This window comes from Oncorhynchus nerka, linkage group LG7, assembly GCF_034236695.1.
Source record: "Oncorhynchus nerka isolate Pitt River linkage group LG7, Oner_Uvic_2.0, whole genome shotgun sequence".
Lineage (NCBI taxonomy): Eukaryota > Metazoa > Chordata > Actinopteri > Salmoniformes > Salmonidae > Oncorhynchus > Oncorhynchus nerka.
The window spans coordinates 30911728-30926193 of NC_088402.1; positions in this window are offsets into that span (position 1 = coordinate 30911728).

A 14466-nucleotide genomic window follows, 5' to 3' on the forward strand; every position below is an offset into this window, starting at 1 on the left:
GAGACAACCAGTGTTAGTCATAGCCTTCTAATAACTTCCTAGGCACCAGGGATTGGGCTAGCTGCGAGGCTACTCCGTTTCCATCTAGCTTAGCCAATGTTCTTGACACTTCATAGACAGCAGCTCACATCTGAGTGTTTTAATTCTCCTGCCCTGTGGCTCGGAGTAATGAGATTGCCGATAGAATTGACTGTGTGTGTGTGTGTGTGTGCGCACGTGCATGCGTGCATATTAGCACTGATTGACATAGCTCTGTGGGACACCTTCCTCTATCTATCCCTCCCTTCCCCTGGTTCATCTTCCTAATAGCTTGTCAGGTTAACACGACATCCAGCAATTAAAGGGGATTTGAGACGGAAATCAATATGGAAATGTTCATTTCAGATTCATGGCTGTTAGCACTCCTCCATTTTATTATCTGGGATCAGAGTGCTGCTGGACTAATGCTTTAGCAAACAAACAAACGTATGTGCGCGCGCGCGTGTGTGTGTGCGTGCGTGCGTGTGTGTGTGTGTGGCGTATAGAGGTGCAGGATAAAGCAAATGTTGCATGGTAGGAGATCACCGTTAGAACAGGATTACATGAGACAAATAAAAACCTTCAGCATTAGATGTAATACAGACTCTCTAGTCTCGCACACACTCTCCTCTCTCCATGGATGGTTGGAATTTAAGAACCTTTTAAATGTATTGTTTAGCTATACACCATTGTGGGCATTTACACACTCACGCACGCACACACACTACATCCACATGATAAGGCCATAATTCACTATACTCATCATTTGTATTCATTAAGTAAAGTCTTACTCAAACTTTATTCCAGGTTGTATTACAAGTTCAGTCAGACACTGTGAATCATTAACCCTTCACCAACTGTATAGGAGTTAAACCTAATGATCTGAGTCTCACTAAGCGCATTGCGTCTCTAATGGACTAAAATAGGCTGCTGAGGGAAATCGACATTGGTCAGCATTAATGGTATATTTTTAACCACCTGTGCATTGGTGAAGCATCACTGTATAGTTTAATGGCAGTTGGAGCATGTCTATATTCATGAGTGTCGGCAGTAGAAGCACAGCCCTCTCTCCTTGGATGAACTCAGAGGTCCTGTCCACTGCCACAGACAGGAAAGGGTTGCACCCATTGTCCTCCCCTCCTGGCTTCGTTCTCCAAGACAAGAACATTTCCTCTGCATATTTCAAAGTGGCTGAAATACCTTCCTTTTCGTCATCACCGGATCCCATTGGCCTCCAGCTCTGCTGACAGGGTACCTTGTGTGTCTGATGATTGCCTTTAATGGTTTGTGAGAGAGAAACATTGTTAAGGTCTCTCCCCTCCATTCCCTTCATCCCTCTCCCAGTAGCTCAGGGGCACCGCCTGTTGACCCGCTCTGTCCACAAAAGGGAAGAACTGGAAAAACAAAGAAACAGAAAGAGAGAGAAACACAGAGAGAAAGAGAGAGAGAGGGAAACAGGGAGGAGAGAGATGGAGAGAGAGAGAGACAGAGGAAAGCAGAGAGAGCATCACGTGTCAAACTCATTCCATGGAGGGCCATATGTCTGCTGGTTTTGCTCCTCCCTTGTACTTGGTTGATGAATTAAGGTCACTAATTAGTAAGGAACTCCCTTCACCTGGTTGCCTAGGTCTTAATTGTCCTGGAAAAGCCCAAAACCAGCAGACACTCTGGCCTCCAAGGAATGAGTTTTACACCCCTGCTCTAAAGGGTTTTGAAGGCCAGTCGATGCAGTGGATACAGAAGAGTACACAAACCTTTTGAATTTCACGCAATCTCCTTGCTTTTTCCTCTCTGTCAAATAACATCCAACTCAGAGAGGCCCAACCCAGTTCTGCTAGACATTGACATGCGGGCTCTGTTACAATCACAGTTCCTGGAAGAATGGGATCATTACTACAATAACGGTACGGTAACGTTCACCTTAATATTGGCTACCTACAATAGCTATTTAGCTACTTCCCCCTGCTGGACAGTTGTCGGCAAGTGGGAACGAAGGACACAGTGCCCCGGTGTTAGCTACAGGCTTGCTCTGCATGCTCCCCTCTCCCCAGTTAGACTATCACTGTGACATTCAGATGGTTACCAATATAGCAAGTCATTTATCGACTGCTATCCCACAAAATAAAAATGTCTTGGGAGGAAGAAAGTTGGCCACGTTACATGTCAATCAGCTTGTCATCGTGCTTCCCGAGGGCAGTAAGGTTAGCTAATATTGGCATGTCACGGTGACATCCAGATGGTGGCCAATGTTACAAGTTATTTTTCACTCTCCCATCAAAATGAACATAACTTTATTTATTTTTAAATGATCAGCTATCGGTTGGGTACGCTTGTTCACAGAGCGACTGTGACGTCACTTTGACATTAAACTGTAATCCCTTCTAGCCATACCTGTATAGGATTGACTGTGTCTCAAATCACATTTTATTTGTCACAGGAGCCGAATACAACAGGTGTAGACCTTACCAACCATGCTTTAACCATGTAGTTAATACAAAAAATATATATATTGTTAAGTAGAAAATGGAAAATAAAAGGAACAAATAATTAAACAGCAGTAGTAAAATAACAAACAAGGTTATATACAGGGGGTACCGGTACAGAGTCAATGTGGAGGTTATATACAGGGGGTACTGGTACAGAGTCAATGTGGAGGTTATATACAGGGGGTACCAGTACAGAGTCAATGTGGAGGTTATATACAGGGGGTACCGGTACAGAGTCAATGTGCGGGGGGCACCTGTTTGTTGAGGTAATTGAGGTAGTATGTACATGTAGGTAGAGTTAAAGTGACGATGCATAAATAATAAACAGAGTGTAGCAGCAGTGTAAAAGAGGGCGGGTGCAATGCAAATAGTCTGAGTAGCCATTTGATTAGCTGTTCAGGAGTCTCATGGCTTGAGGGTAGAATCTGTTAAGAAGCATTTTGGACCTCGAATTGGCGCTCCAGTACCACTTGCTGTGCGGTAGCAGAGAGAACAGTCTATGACTAGGGTGCCTGGAATCTTTGACAATTTTTAGGGCCTTCCTCTGACACTGCCTGATATAGAGGACCTGGATGGCAGGTAGCTTGGCCCCAATGATGTACTGGGCCGTACGCACTACCCTCTGTGGTACCATGCCGGAGGCCAAGCAATTGCCATACCAGGCAGTGATGCAACCAGTCAGGATGCTCTCAATGGTGCAGCTGTAGAACCTTTTGAAGATCTTAGTGTGTTTGGACTATGAAAGTTTGTTGGTGATGTGGACACCAAGGAACTTGAAGCTCTCAACCTGCTCCATGACAACCCTGTCGATGTGAATGGGCGTGTGTTTGGTCCTCCTTTTCCTGTAGTCAACAATCATCTCCTTTGTCTTGATCACGTTGAGGGGGTGTTTGTTCTCCTGGCACCACACGGCCAGGTCTCTGACCAGGTCTCTGACCTCCTCTCTATCGGCTGTCTCATCATTGTTGGTGATCAGGCCTACCACTGTTGTATCACCTGCAAACTTGATGATGGTGTTGGAGTCATGCCTGGCCATGCAGTCATGAGTGAACAGGGAGTACAGGTGGGGACTGAGCACGCACCCCTGAGGGGCCCCCGTGTTGAGGATAAGCATGGTGGAGGTGTTATTCCCTACCCTTACCACCTGGGGGCGGCCCGTCAGGAGGTCCAGGATCCAGTTGCAGAGGGAGGTGTTTAATCCCAGGGTCCTTAGCTTAGTGATGAGCTTTGAGGGCACTACACTGAGCTGTAGTCAATGAATAGCATTCTCTCATAGGTGTTCCTTTTGTCCAGGTCAAAAAGGACCGTGTTGAGTGCAATAGAGATTGCATAATTTGTGGATCTGTTGGGGCGGTATGCAAATTGGAGTGGGTCCAGGGTTTCTGGGATAATGGTGAGGATGTGAGTCATGACCAGCCTTTCAAAGCACTTCATGGCTACAGATGTGAGTGCTACGGGTCAGCAGTCATTTAGGCAGGTTACCTTAGTGTTCTTGGGCACAGGGACTAAATGTCAGTGAAGACACTTGCCAGTCGATCAGTCCATGTTCGGGGTACATGCCCTGGTAATCTGTCTGGCCCTGTGGCCTTGTGAATGTTGACCTGTTTAAAGGTCTTACTCTCATCGGTTACAGAGAGCGTGATCACACAGTTGTCCGGAACAGGCGAGCAAAACCTCAAGACTTCCTTAGATTTTGTACACCAGCTGTTGTTTACAAATATGCATAGGCCGCCTCCCCTTGTCTTACCAGAGGCCGCTGTTTCTAGCCTGCCGAAAAAGCTTAAAACCTGCCAGATGTATGTTAATCATGTAGTTGTTCATCCACGACTCGGTGAAACATAATATATTACTATTTTTAATGTCCCGTTGGTAGGATATACGTGCTCGTAGTTCGTCTATTATTATTATCGATTGATTGTAAGTTGGCTAATAGGACCGATGGTAAAGGCAGATTACCCCCTCGGTGACGGATCCTTACAAGGCACCTTGACCTTCGTCCTTGATGCCTCCATCTTTTCCCCCTGCTAATGACAGGGATGAGGGCCTTGTCGAGTGTCTGGAGTAAATCCTTCCCTTCCGACTCGTTGAAGAACAACAATTCCTCCTGTATGGCGTGAGTAATCGCTGCCCTGATATCAAGAAGCTATTTTCGGTCATAAGACACTGTGGCGGAAACATTATGTGCAAATAAGTAACGCGAAAAAACATGCACAGTTGGTTACGGAATCGTAAAACGGTGGCCATCTCCTTTGGCGTCAGCTGTCACACATAAATGGCTTTGTGAATAGTTGATAGTTTCCTTATCAATGTAACATTGTATTGCAACATTGCAATCCTAGTAGTTCAGCACACACTGAACAATAAATCCAAATGTGACTGTGTTTGTGATTTTCTGTACTGAAAAATGTTTTTTCTGTTATCTTTTTTCATTCTTTCTATAGATTAAAGGAGTTTTGCCCTTGGGTGTGAGGTCAGGGTATGTAATCAGTGGAGGTGCCGTTGAGGTTAGAGACAGCAGGATGTCACAGACCAGTTCTCTGGTCTCTGACACACAACCACAAAGACTGGCCCAGGGGCTGAGAAGTGCAACAGAGAAGTAAACCAGTGTGCTAAATGGCACCCTATGGGCGCTGGTCAAAGGTAGTGCACCATATAGGGACGAGAGTACCATCTGGGCCGCATACAGTGTAAGATCCTATAGACCAAGGCCACAGAATCAATCACAGACAAACCCAAAAAACAACAAATACAATAATATTTCTAACTGCACTAAGATCAAAATATCTGTTCACAGGTAAAACATCAGGGTATCTTTAATGATGACAAATAAATTAGTATTATTCTCAGTCATCAACATATGTTTCCCTTATAACAGACACATGCGATCTCACGCACTCACAGACCCACGTGCAACATACCCACTGGCTGAAGCCCTACAATCGTTGTTTCATACTGCTCCTTACCATTCTGCTGTAGATCGTGTGGTGAGGAGGGTTTAGCAGGCTATCCTTGTCAATATCTCAGATTGAACACTAGGCACTGGGCTGCCCACATAGAAGGTGTCGATAGCAAATGGGACCCTAACCCCTATATAGTGCACTACTTTTAACTGGTCAAAAATAGTGCACTATATAGGGAACCGGGTGCAATTTTGGACACAGCCAAGGAGTCAATAGCCTGAGGGGCTGTTACTCCAGCACATCACAAACAGTCAATTTATTATTTTCCTGCTTTTGATTAGATGAAAATGAATTGGAATTAAAGGGAAATGGCAGGGAGGGAGAGATTTTTCTTAGAAATGTTTGTTCTCAAGGAATTGCTCTCTGAATGGATTACTGATAAAAATTACATAATGGATAACCAAAACAAGACTTTTCATTAAAAGTTCTCAAAGCAACATACTGTAGGCCAACTCAGCGACTCATTCAAAATCATAAAAACCTGTTCTGTTGACAAAATATAGTTGTTTACGATTGGGTTAAACCGTAACTGTTCTCACCCCCAAAGCTAAAAAGACCAAAAAGCCCCAGCCCCGAGTATCACCTGCGACAAACCTCCAATAAAATCTGACTGGAATAGCAATTGGAAAATGCCATCTGTGTCAGAGTGCTGGATTTAATGTGTTTTAGGCTCATTCCCTCAGTATCCAATTACATTACCAAGCAGCTCCACTCCTCCAGGTCTGCCTCAGTATATCAGTCTGTTTTCAGACACGCGTGGGGAATTAGGCCCGTTAGCTAATCAACTTGGCCACATTGATCAACAACATTCACACACGCGCAGACACACACAGACTCTCATGAGATTTCACACCTTGCCATTTAAACCACTCAGTTACTCCTGTTAAGGATAATGAATCCTTTGAGCTGTTGCAATTCCCCTGGAACCACTGTCAACAAGCAAGAAAAGGAAAACCGACTATGTTCATAAAATAATATTGCTGCTCATAATCAGTTTACCACTGTAGTATAAATGTAGAGCCATGGCTGTTTCAGAGACACAGATAAGGCTAAACATCTGTCCCTGAAAATGTACCAAAACAGACAATTCTAGCTATGGCGCAGAAGATTGTTCGCTGAAGGCCTAATGGAGGAACATAGTAGAAAATGGGGCCCTGACATGTGAAGATGTATGGAAAAGTACGTTTGATATGGTGTTGTCGAAGTTACGCACGCACACACACACACACGCACGCTCGTCACAACTCTTCTTCCAACGCTCCCAGACTAATCACTTGTCATGTTTATAGGATTATATTTTATATCTTTTGCAACCCTAATATCCACCGTCTGCTGTGTGGGCAATAGTGTCTGTCTGCAAGAGGGTTTAAAAGCCCCATAAATAATTACTGGTGTCACACATTTGAACATCTGCAACATGTCTTACAGATGAGAAAAGATGATAGTAAACATTACACAACCCGTAAAGTTGTGTGAGGGTCAACTTGGTGTGATGCATAAACATATAGTGCATTCGGAAAGTATTCAGACGCCTTGACTTTTTCCAAATTTTGTTACATTAAAGTCTTATTCTAAAGTGGATAAAAAAAATCTTCATCAATCTACACACAATACCCCATCATTTCAAAGCAAAAACAGGTTTTTAGACAGGTTTTTAGACAGATTTGCAAATGTATTAAAAATCATCATTGTTAAATGGAAGTTGTTTGGAACAACCAAGACTCTTCCTAGAGCTGGCCGCCAGGCCAAACTGAGCAATCGGGGAGAAGGGCCTTGGTCAGGGAGGTGAACAAGAACCAGATGGTCATTCTGACAGAGCTCCAGAGTTCCTCTGTGGAGATGGGAGAACCTTCCAATAGGACAACCATCTGTGCAGCACTCCACCAATCAGGCCTTTATGGTAGAGTGGCCAGACGGAAGCCACTCCTCAGTAAAAGGAACTTGCCAAAAGGCACCCAAAGGACTCCCAGACCATGAGAAACAAGATTATCTGCTCTGATGAAACAAAGGAATGAACTATTTGGCCTGAATGTCAAGCGTCACAGGAAGCCTGGCACCATCCCTAAGGTTAAACATGGTGATGGCAGCATCGTACTGTGGGAATATTTTTCAGTGGCAGGGACTGCGAGACTAGTCAGGATTGAGGGAAGATTAACAGAGAAAAGTACAGAGGGATCCTTGAAAACCTGCTCTAGAGCTTTCAGAACTCTGACTGGGGGCAAGGGTTCACCTTCCAACAGGACAATGACCCTAAGCACACAGCCAGACAACGCAGGAGTGGCATTGGGGACAACTCTCTGAATGTCTTTGAGTGGCCCAGCCAGAGCCCGGGCTTGAATCCGATCAAACATCTCTGGAGAGATTTGAAAATAGCTGTGCAGCGAAGCTCCCCATCAAACCTGACAGAGCTTGAGAGGATCTGCAGAGAAGAATGGGACTAACGCCCCAAATACAGGTGTGCCAAGGATGTAGTGTCATACCCAATAAGGCTGTAATCACTGCTGAAAGTTTTTCAACAAAGTACAAAGTACTGAGGGCCAAGCTTCCTGCCATCCAGGATCTCTACACCAGGCAGTGTCAGAGGAAGGCCCTAAAAATGGTCAAAAACTCCAGCCATCCGGGCTTCCAAAGAGGCACAGTGGTCTAAGACACTACATCACAGTGCTAGCTGTACCACTAGAGATTCTGGGTTCGAATCCAGGCTCTGTCGCAGCCGGCCGCGACGAGGAGACCCATGGGGCAGCGCACAATTGGCCCAGCGTCGTCCGGGTTAGGGTAGGGTTTGGCCGGCAGGGATGTCCTTGTCCCATCGCGCACTAGCGACTCCTGTGGCAGACCAGGCGCAGTGCACGCTAACACGGATGCCAGGTGCAGGGTTTTTCTTCCGACACATTGGTGCAGCTGGCTTCCGGGTTAAGTGGGCATTGTGTCAAGAAGCAGTGCGGCTTGGTTGGGTTGTGTTTCGGAGGATGCACGGCCCTCGACCTTCGCCTCTCCCGAGTCCGTACGGGAGTTACAGCAATGAGACAAGACTGTAACTACCAACTGGATACCACAAAATTGGGGAGAAAAAGGGGTAAATATTTTTTTAAATAATAATAAAAAGTTAATAAAGACTCCAGCCACCCTATCGCATGGCAAGCGGTACCGGAGCGCTAAGTCTAGGTCCAAAAGGCTTTTTAACAGCTTCTACCCCCAAGCCAAAAGACTCCTGAACAGCTGATGAAATGGCTACCCAGACTATTTGCATTGCCCCCGCTGCTGCTACTCTCTGTTTATTTTCTATGCATAGTCACTATGCATAGTCACCGATCCTTGACTTCGGCGATGTCATCTATAAAATAGCCTCCAACACTCTACTCAGCAAACTGGATGTAGTCTATCACAGTGCCATCCGTTTTGTCACCAAAGCCCCATATACTACCCACCACTGCGACCTGTATGCTCTCGTTGGCTGGCCCTTGCTTCATACTCCTCGCCAAACCCACTGGCTACAGGTTATCTACAAGTCTCTGCTAGGTAAAGCCCCGCCCTATCTCAGCTCACTGGTCACCATAGCAGCACCCACTCATAGCACACGCTCCAGCAGGTATATCTCACTGGTCACCCCCAAAGCCAATTCCTCTTTGGTCGCCTTTCCTTCCAGTTCTCTGCTGCCACTGACTGGAACGAACTGCAAAAATCACTGAAGCTGGAGATTCCCATCTCCCTCACTAGCTTTAAGAACCATCTGTCAGAGCAGCTCACAGATCACTGCACCTGTTCATAGCCCATCTGTATACAGCCCATCTACAGTATCTACCCTATTCCCATACTGTATTTATTTATTTAGCTCCTTTTGCACCACAGTATCTCTACTTGCACATCCATCCTTTGCATATCTACCATTCCAGTGTTTAATTGCCATATTCTAATTACTTCGCCACCATGGCCTATTTATTGCCTTAACTCCCTTATTTGAACTTATTTGCACTCACTGTATATAGACTTTTTTTTCTACTGTATTATTGACTGTATGTTTGTTTATTCCATGTGTAACTCTGTGTTGTTGTATGTGTCGAACTGCTATGATTTATCTTGGCCAGGTCGCAGTTGTAAATGAGAACTTGTTCTCAACTAGCCTACTTGGTTAAATAAAGGTGAAATAAAAAAATAAAAACTCTAGTTACATGTACTATTACCTCAATTACCTCGACTAACGGTGCCCCCGCACATTGACTCTGTACCGGTACCCCCTGTGTGTAGCCTCGCTACTGTTATTTTACTGCTGCTATTTAATTATTTGTTACTTGCATTTCTTACTTTGCCAATTTTTACTTAACACTTATTTTTCTTAAAACTTTGGTTGGTTAGGGGCTTGTAGGTAAGCATTTCACTGTAAGGTGTATTCGGCGTATGTGACAAATCCAATTTGATTTGAACACTTATGTAAATGTGATATTTCATTGTATTTTTATTTTTGGGCAAAAGTTATTTTTTTAAACTTTTTTGCTTGTCATTGTGGGGTTTTGTGTGTAGAGTGATGAGGGGGGGGGGGGGATAATTTAACCCATTTTAGAATAAGGCTGGAACGTAATTTTTTTTTGAAAAGGTCAAATGGTCTGAATACTTTACGAATGCACTGTAAAAAGAATATGTCAAATATGGACCTATGTATATTTGACCTATGTGATATGTGTTGAGGGGAAAGACCATGCCTCAGGACGACCTGGCCTGATGATTCCTTGCTCTCCCCAGTCTACCTGTTCATGCTGCTGCTCCAGTTTCAACTGTTCTGCCTGTGGCAATGGAAGCCTGACCTGCTCACTGGACGTGCTACCTGTCCCAGACCTGCTGTTTTGGATTCTCTCTCTACTGCACCTGCTGTCTCTAACTCTGAATGATCGGCTATGAAAAGCCAACTGACATTTACTCCCGAGGTGGTGACCTGTTGCACCCTCTACAACCACTGTGATTATTGTTATCTGACCCTGCTGGTTATCTATGAACATTTGAACATCTTGGTCATGTTCTGTTATAATCTCCACCCGGCACAGCCAGAAGAGGACTGGCCACCCCTCAGAGCCTGTTTACTCTCTAGGTTTCTTCCTAGGTTCCGGCCGTTCTAGGGAGTTTTTCCAAGCCACTGTGGTTCTACATCTGCATTGCTTGCTGTTTGGGGTTTTAGGCTGGGTTTCTGTACAGAACTTTGTGACATTGGCTGATGTAAAAAGGGCTTTAGAAATACAATTGATTGATTTGATTGATCTAAAAAGTTTTAACACACCAAAATATTTAGAGATTTTATTTGATGAAATGTACGTTAAGTCATTCATTCGATTGAAGATGGTACATGATCTTACAATGTAAAATGTACATCTATATATTATATATTATATTTATTATATTATTATATTATATATATTAGAATGTAAAATTGCAGAAAGTTGTTTTTGATTTCGAAGTTACAACTCTACACTAAGTGTAGAAAAAGTAGGTTTACTTTAATATTGAGTTGCACCCCCTTTTGCACTCAGAACAGCCTCAATTTGAAAGAGGAATGGACTTCACAAGCTGCTTCCACAGTTTTGTCAGTTTTGGCTTGATAATCCTTCTTTAACCTGTCTCCTCCCCTTCATCTACACTGATTGAAGAGGATTTAACAAGTGACATCAATAACGGAGCTTTCATAGCTTTTACCTGGATGTCATGGAAAGGGCATGTGTTATATACTCAGTGTACAAAGACAAAGACAAAGAATGATGAAGTATGTCTCAGAAGTGAGAGGTACTTCTGTAACTTCTGTAGATGTTCTTCCCCTCTATATGTTTTCATGCATACAATTACTTTAGAAGAAACCCCCCATTGTCCAATTGTCCTCTGTGTTTCTTTACAACCCCTCAACTTCCCTGAGAATGTAGCTAAAGGTAACAATATTATGGTGAAAATGCATACAGTTGAAGTCGGAAATGTACATACACTTAGGTTGGAGTCATTAAAACTCGTTATTCAATCACTCCACAAATGTCTTGTTAACAAACTATAGTTTTGGGAAGTCGGCCAGGACATCTACTTTGTGTACGACACACGTCATTTTTCCAACAATTGTTTACAGACAGATTATTTAACTTATAGTTCACTGTATCACGATTCCAGTGGGTCAGAAGTACAGTAAATTGACTGTGCCTTTAAACAGCTTGGAAAATTCAAGAAAAGGATGTCATGGCTTTAGAAGCTCCTGATAAGCTAATTGACATAATTTGAGTCAATTGGAGGTGTACGTGGGGATGTATTTCAAGGCCTACCTTCAAACTCAGTGCCTCTTTGCTTGACATCATGGAAAAATCAAAAGAAAACATCCAAGACCTCAGAAAAAAATTGTAGACCTCCACAAGTCGGGTTCATCCTAGGGAGCAATCTCCAAATGCCTGGAGTTACCACGTTCATCTGTACAAACAATAGGATACAAGTATAAACACCATGGGACCACGCGGCCGCCATACCGCTCAGGAAGGAGACGCACTCGGTCTCCTAGAGATGAATGTACTTTGGTGCGAAAAGTGCAAATCATTCCCAGAACAACAGCAAAGGACCTTGTGAAGATGCCGGAGGAAACAGGTACGAAAGTATCTATTTCCACAGCAAAACGAGTCTTATATCAACATAACCTGAAAGGCCTCTCAGCAAGGAAGAAGCCACTGCTGAAAAACCCCCATAAAAAAAGCCAGACTACGGTTTGCAACTGCACATGGGGACAAAGATCGTACTTTTTTGAGAAATATCCTCTGGTCTGATGAAACAAAAATAGAACTGTTTGGCCATAATGACCATCGTTATGTTTGGAGGAAAAAGGGGAAGCTTGCAAGCCGAAGCACACCATCCCAACCGTGAAGCACGAGGGTGGCAGCATCATGTTGTGGGGGTGCTTTGCAGCACGAGGGACTAGTGCACTTCACAAAATAGATGGAAAATTAAGTGGATATATTGAAGCAACATCTCAGCTTGGTCACAAATTGGTCTTCCAAATGTACAATGACAGCAAGCATACTTCCAAAGTTGTGGCAAAATGGCTTAACAAGGTATTGGAGTGGCCATCACAAAGCCCTGACCTCAATCCTATAGAACATTTGTGAGTAGAACTAAAAAAGCATGTGTGAGCAAGGAGGCCTACAAACCTGACTCAGTTACACCAGCTCTGTCAGGAGGAATGGGCCAAAATTCACCCAACTTATTGTGGGAAGCTTGTGGAAGGCTACCTAAAGCGTTTGACCCAAGTTAAACAATTTGAAGGCAATGCTACCAAATACTAACTGAGTGTATGTAAACTTCTGACCCACTGGGAATGTGATGAAAGAAATAAAAGCTGAAATAAATAATTCTCTCTACAAATATTCTGACATTTCACATTCTTAAAATAAAGTGGTGATCCTAACTGACCTAAGACTAATTTTTACTAGGATTAAATGTCAGGAATTGTGAAAAACTGAGTTTAAATGTATTTGACTAAGGTGTATGTAAACTTCTGACTTCAACTGTATATCTCTCTCTCCCCTCTTACCTTGGTAAGGGGACAACGATGACAGGTAGCAGGCAGAAATCCATAGCCTTCGCTTGAGAAAGGCTGGAGAAAACTTGCTTTAATTAAAGGTTTGATACTAAGAAATCACATTATTATTATTTATTTTTATTTAGTTGTTTTTGAAGTCTTTTTGTAAATTAGGTGAAGAATGCTGAAGGGAGGGAGTACATAAATATTGATTACAGAGTAAGCCTACAAAGTATTCATTATTCCTTTCAAATTGCTTAATGAACAAATGGTATGGAATTTTTTACATTCTATTGTACATCTTTGCTTGGAACCATGGTTACCACAAACACAGACTGTGGATTTAATCAAACACTCATTAATTAAACATATATTCTGCCCTCAAATCAATGGTTGAATGTGTTGAAGAAGAATATTTTTGGTGACACTACCTAACCCCCCAACACACCACACACACATGACAGGCTGGGAGCAGCAGAAGATCAGCCACAGAGCATTGACTTGAAGCAGTTTAGAGGGTTAGGTGCCTTGCTGGAGCCTACAACAGCAGTAGGTGAACCCTGAGATATTGATGCTTCAGACTTTCAATCGTGCAGTTGATGAGTTTACCTAGTGTCACTGTCATCCAATACAAACAAACACTGTGCAGAGGACATATGTCTGTATTATAAAATTCCACTGACAGGCATGAGAAATAAGGATACGTTTTCACCCCTCTTTGCCCTCTCGTTTTCTCATTTTTCTCCTTGTCGCCATTCAACTGTGATTTATTAAAGTGGTTGGAGAATGTACAAACAGAACATCATTATCAGATTTCAAACAAGCTTTTGACAAATTAGAATGCAATTTATTTTCAGCTGGCTAGAAACTCATTTTGATGCTCTAGACAAGAGCAATACTAATCAGAGGGAGATTGATTGGCTTTTCAGACTCCTATTCGTCGGGCTAAATCTTTGAAATATGTCTCAGCTACAAAGTGATCAGCCGAAGATGAGAACGACACCTTTTAAATCAGTTGTAAAGGATTGCTGGCACAAAAGATCAAAGATGGACATTTCTCAAGCGTATACCGAGTGTATATCTCTTTTCAGGATCTTTAATAGAGAAATAGTTTTATACAGTTCTTGCACAACAAACACGATAGAGAGAGATTTTTTTTGTGTGTGTGCTAAGCAGCTCAATGATTTGTCATACTGGGAAACAGTCTCATTCATAATTGCCTTGCTATATTTTACATCCATATCTAGAAATGATTGAAACCCAATGCCTACTTTCAATGACAGCTAATGTCAAATAATTATATTCCCTGTAGTCGTCCATAATTTCTATCATTGCCTTTTAATTAAACTAAGAGGGGATTGGTGTCGTGAATTCTGACTTTTTCTCATTTAAAACAAGAGGGAAATCACTCTTCAAGTGAAATCAAGTGAAAATGATGTGTGAATATTACTTTTTGGGGGGCTTTTTAATAGTGATG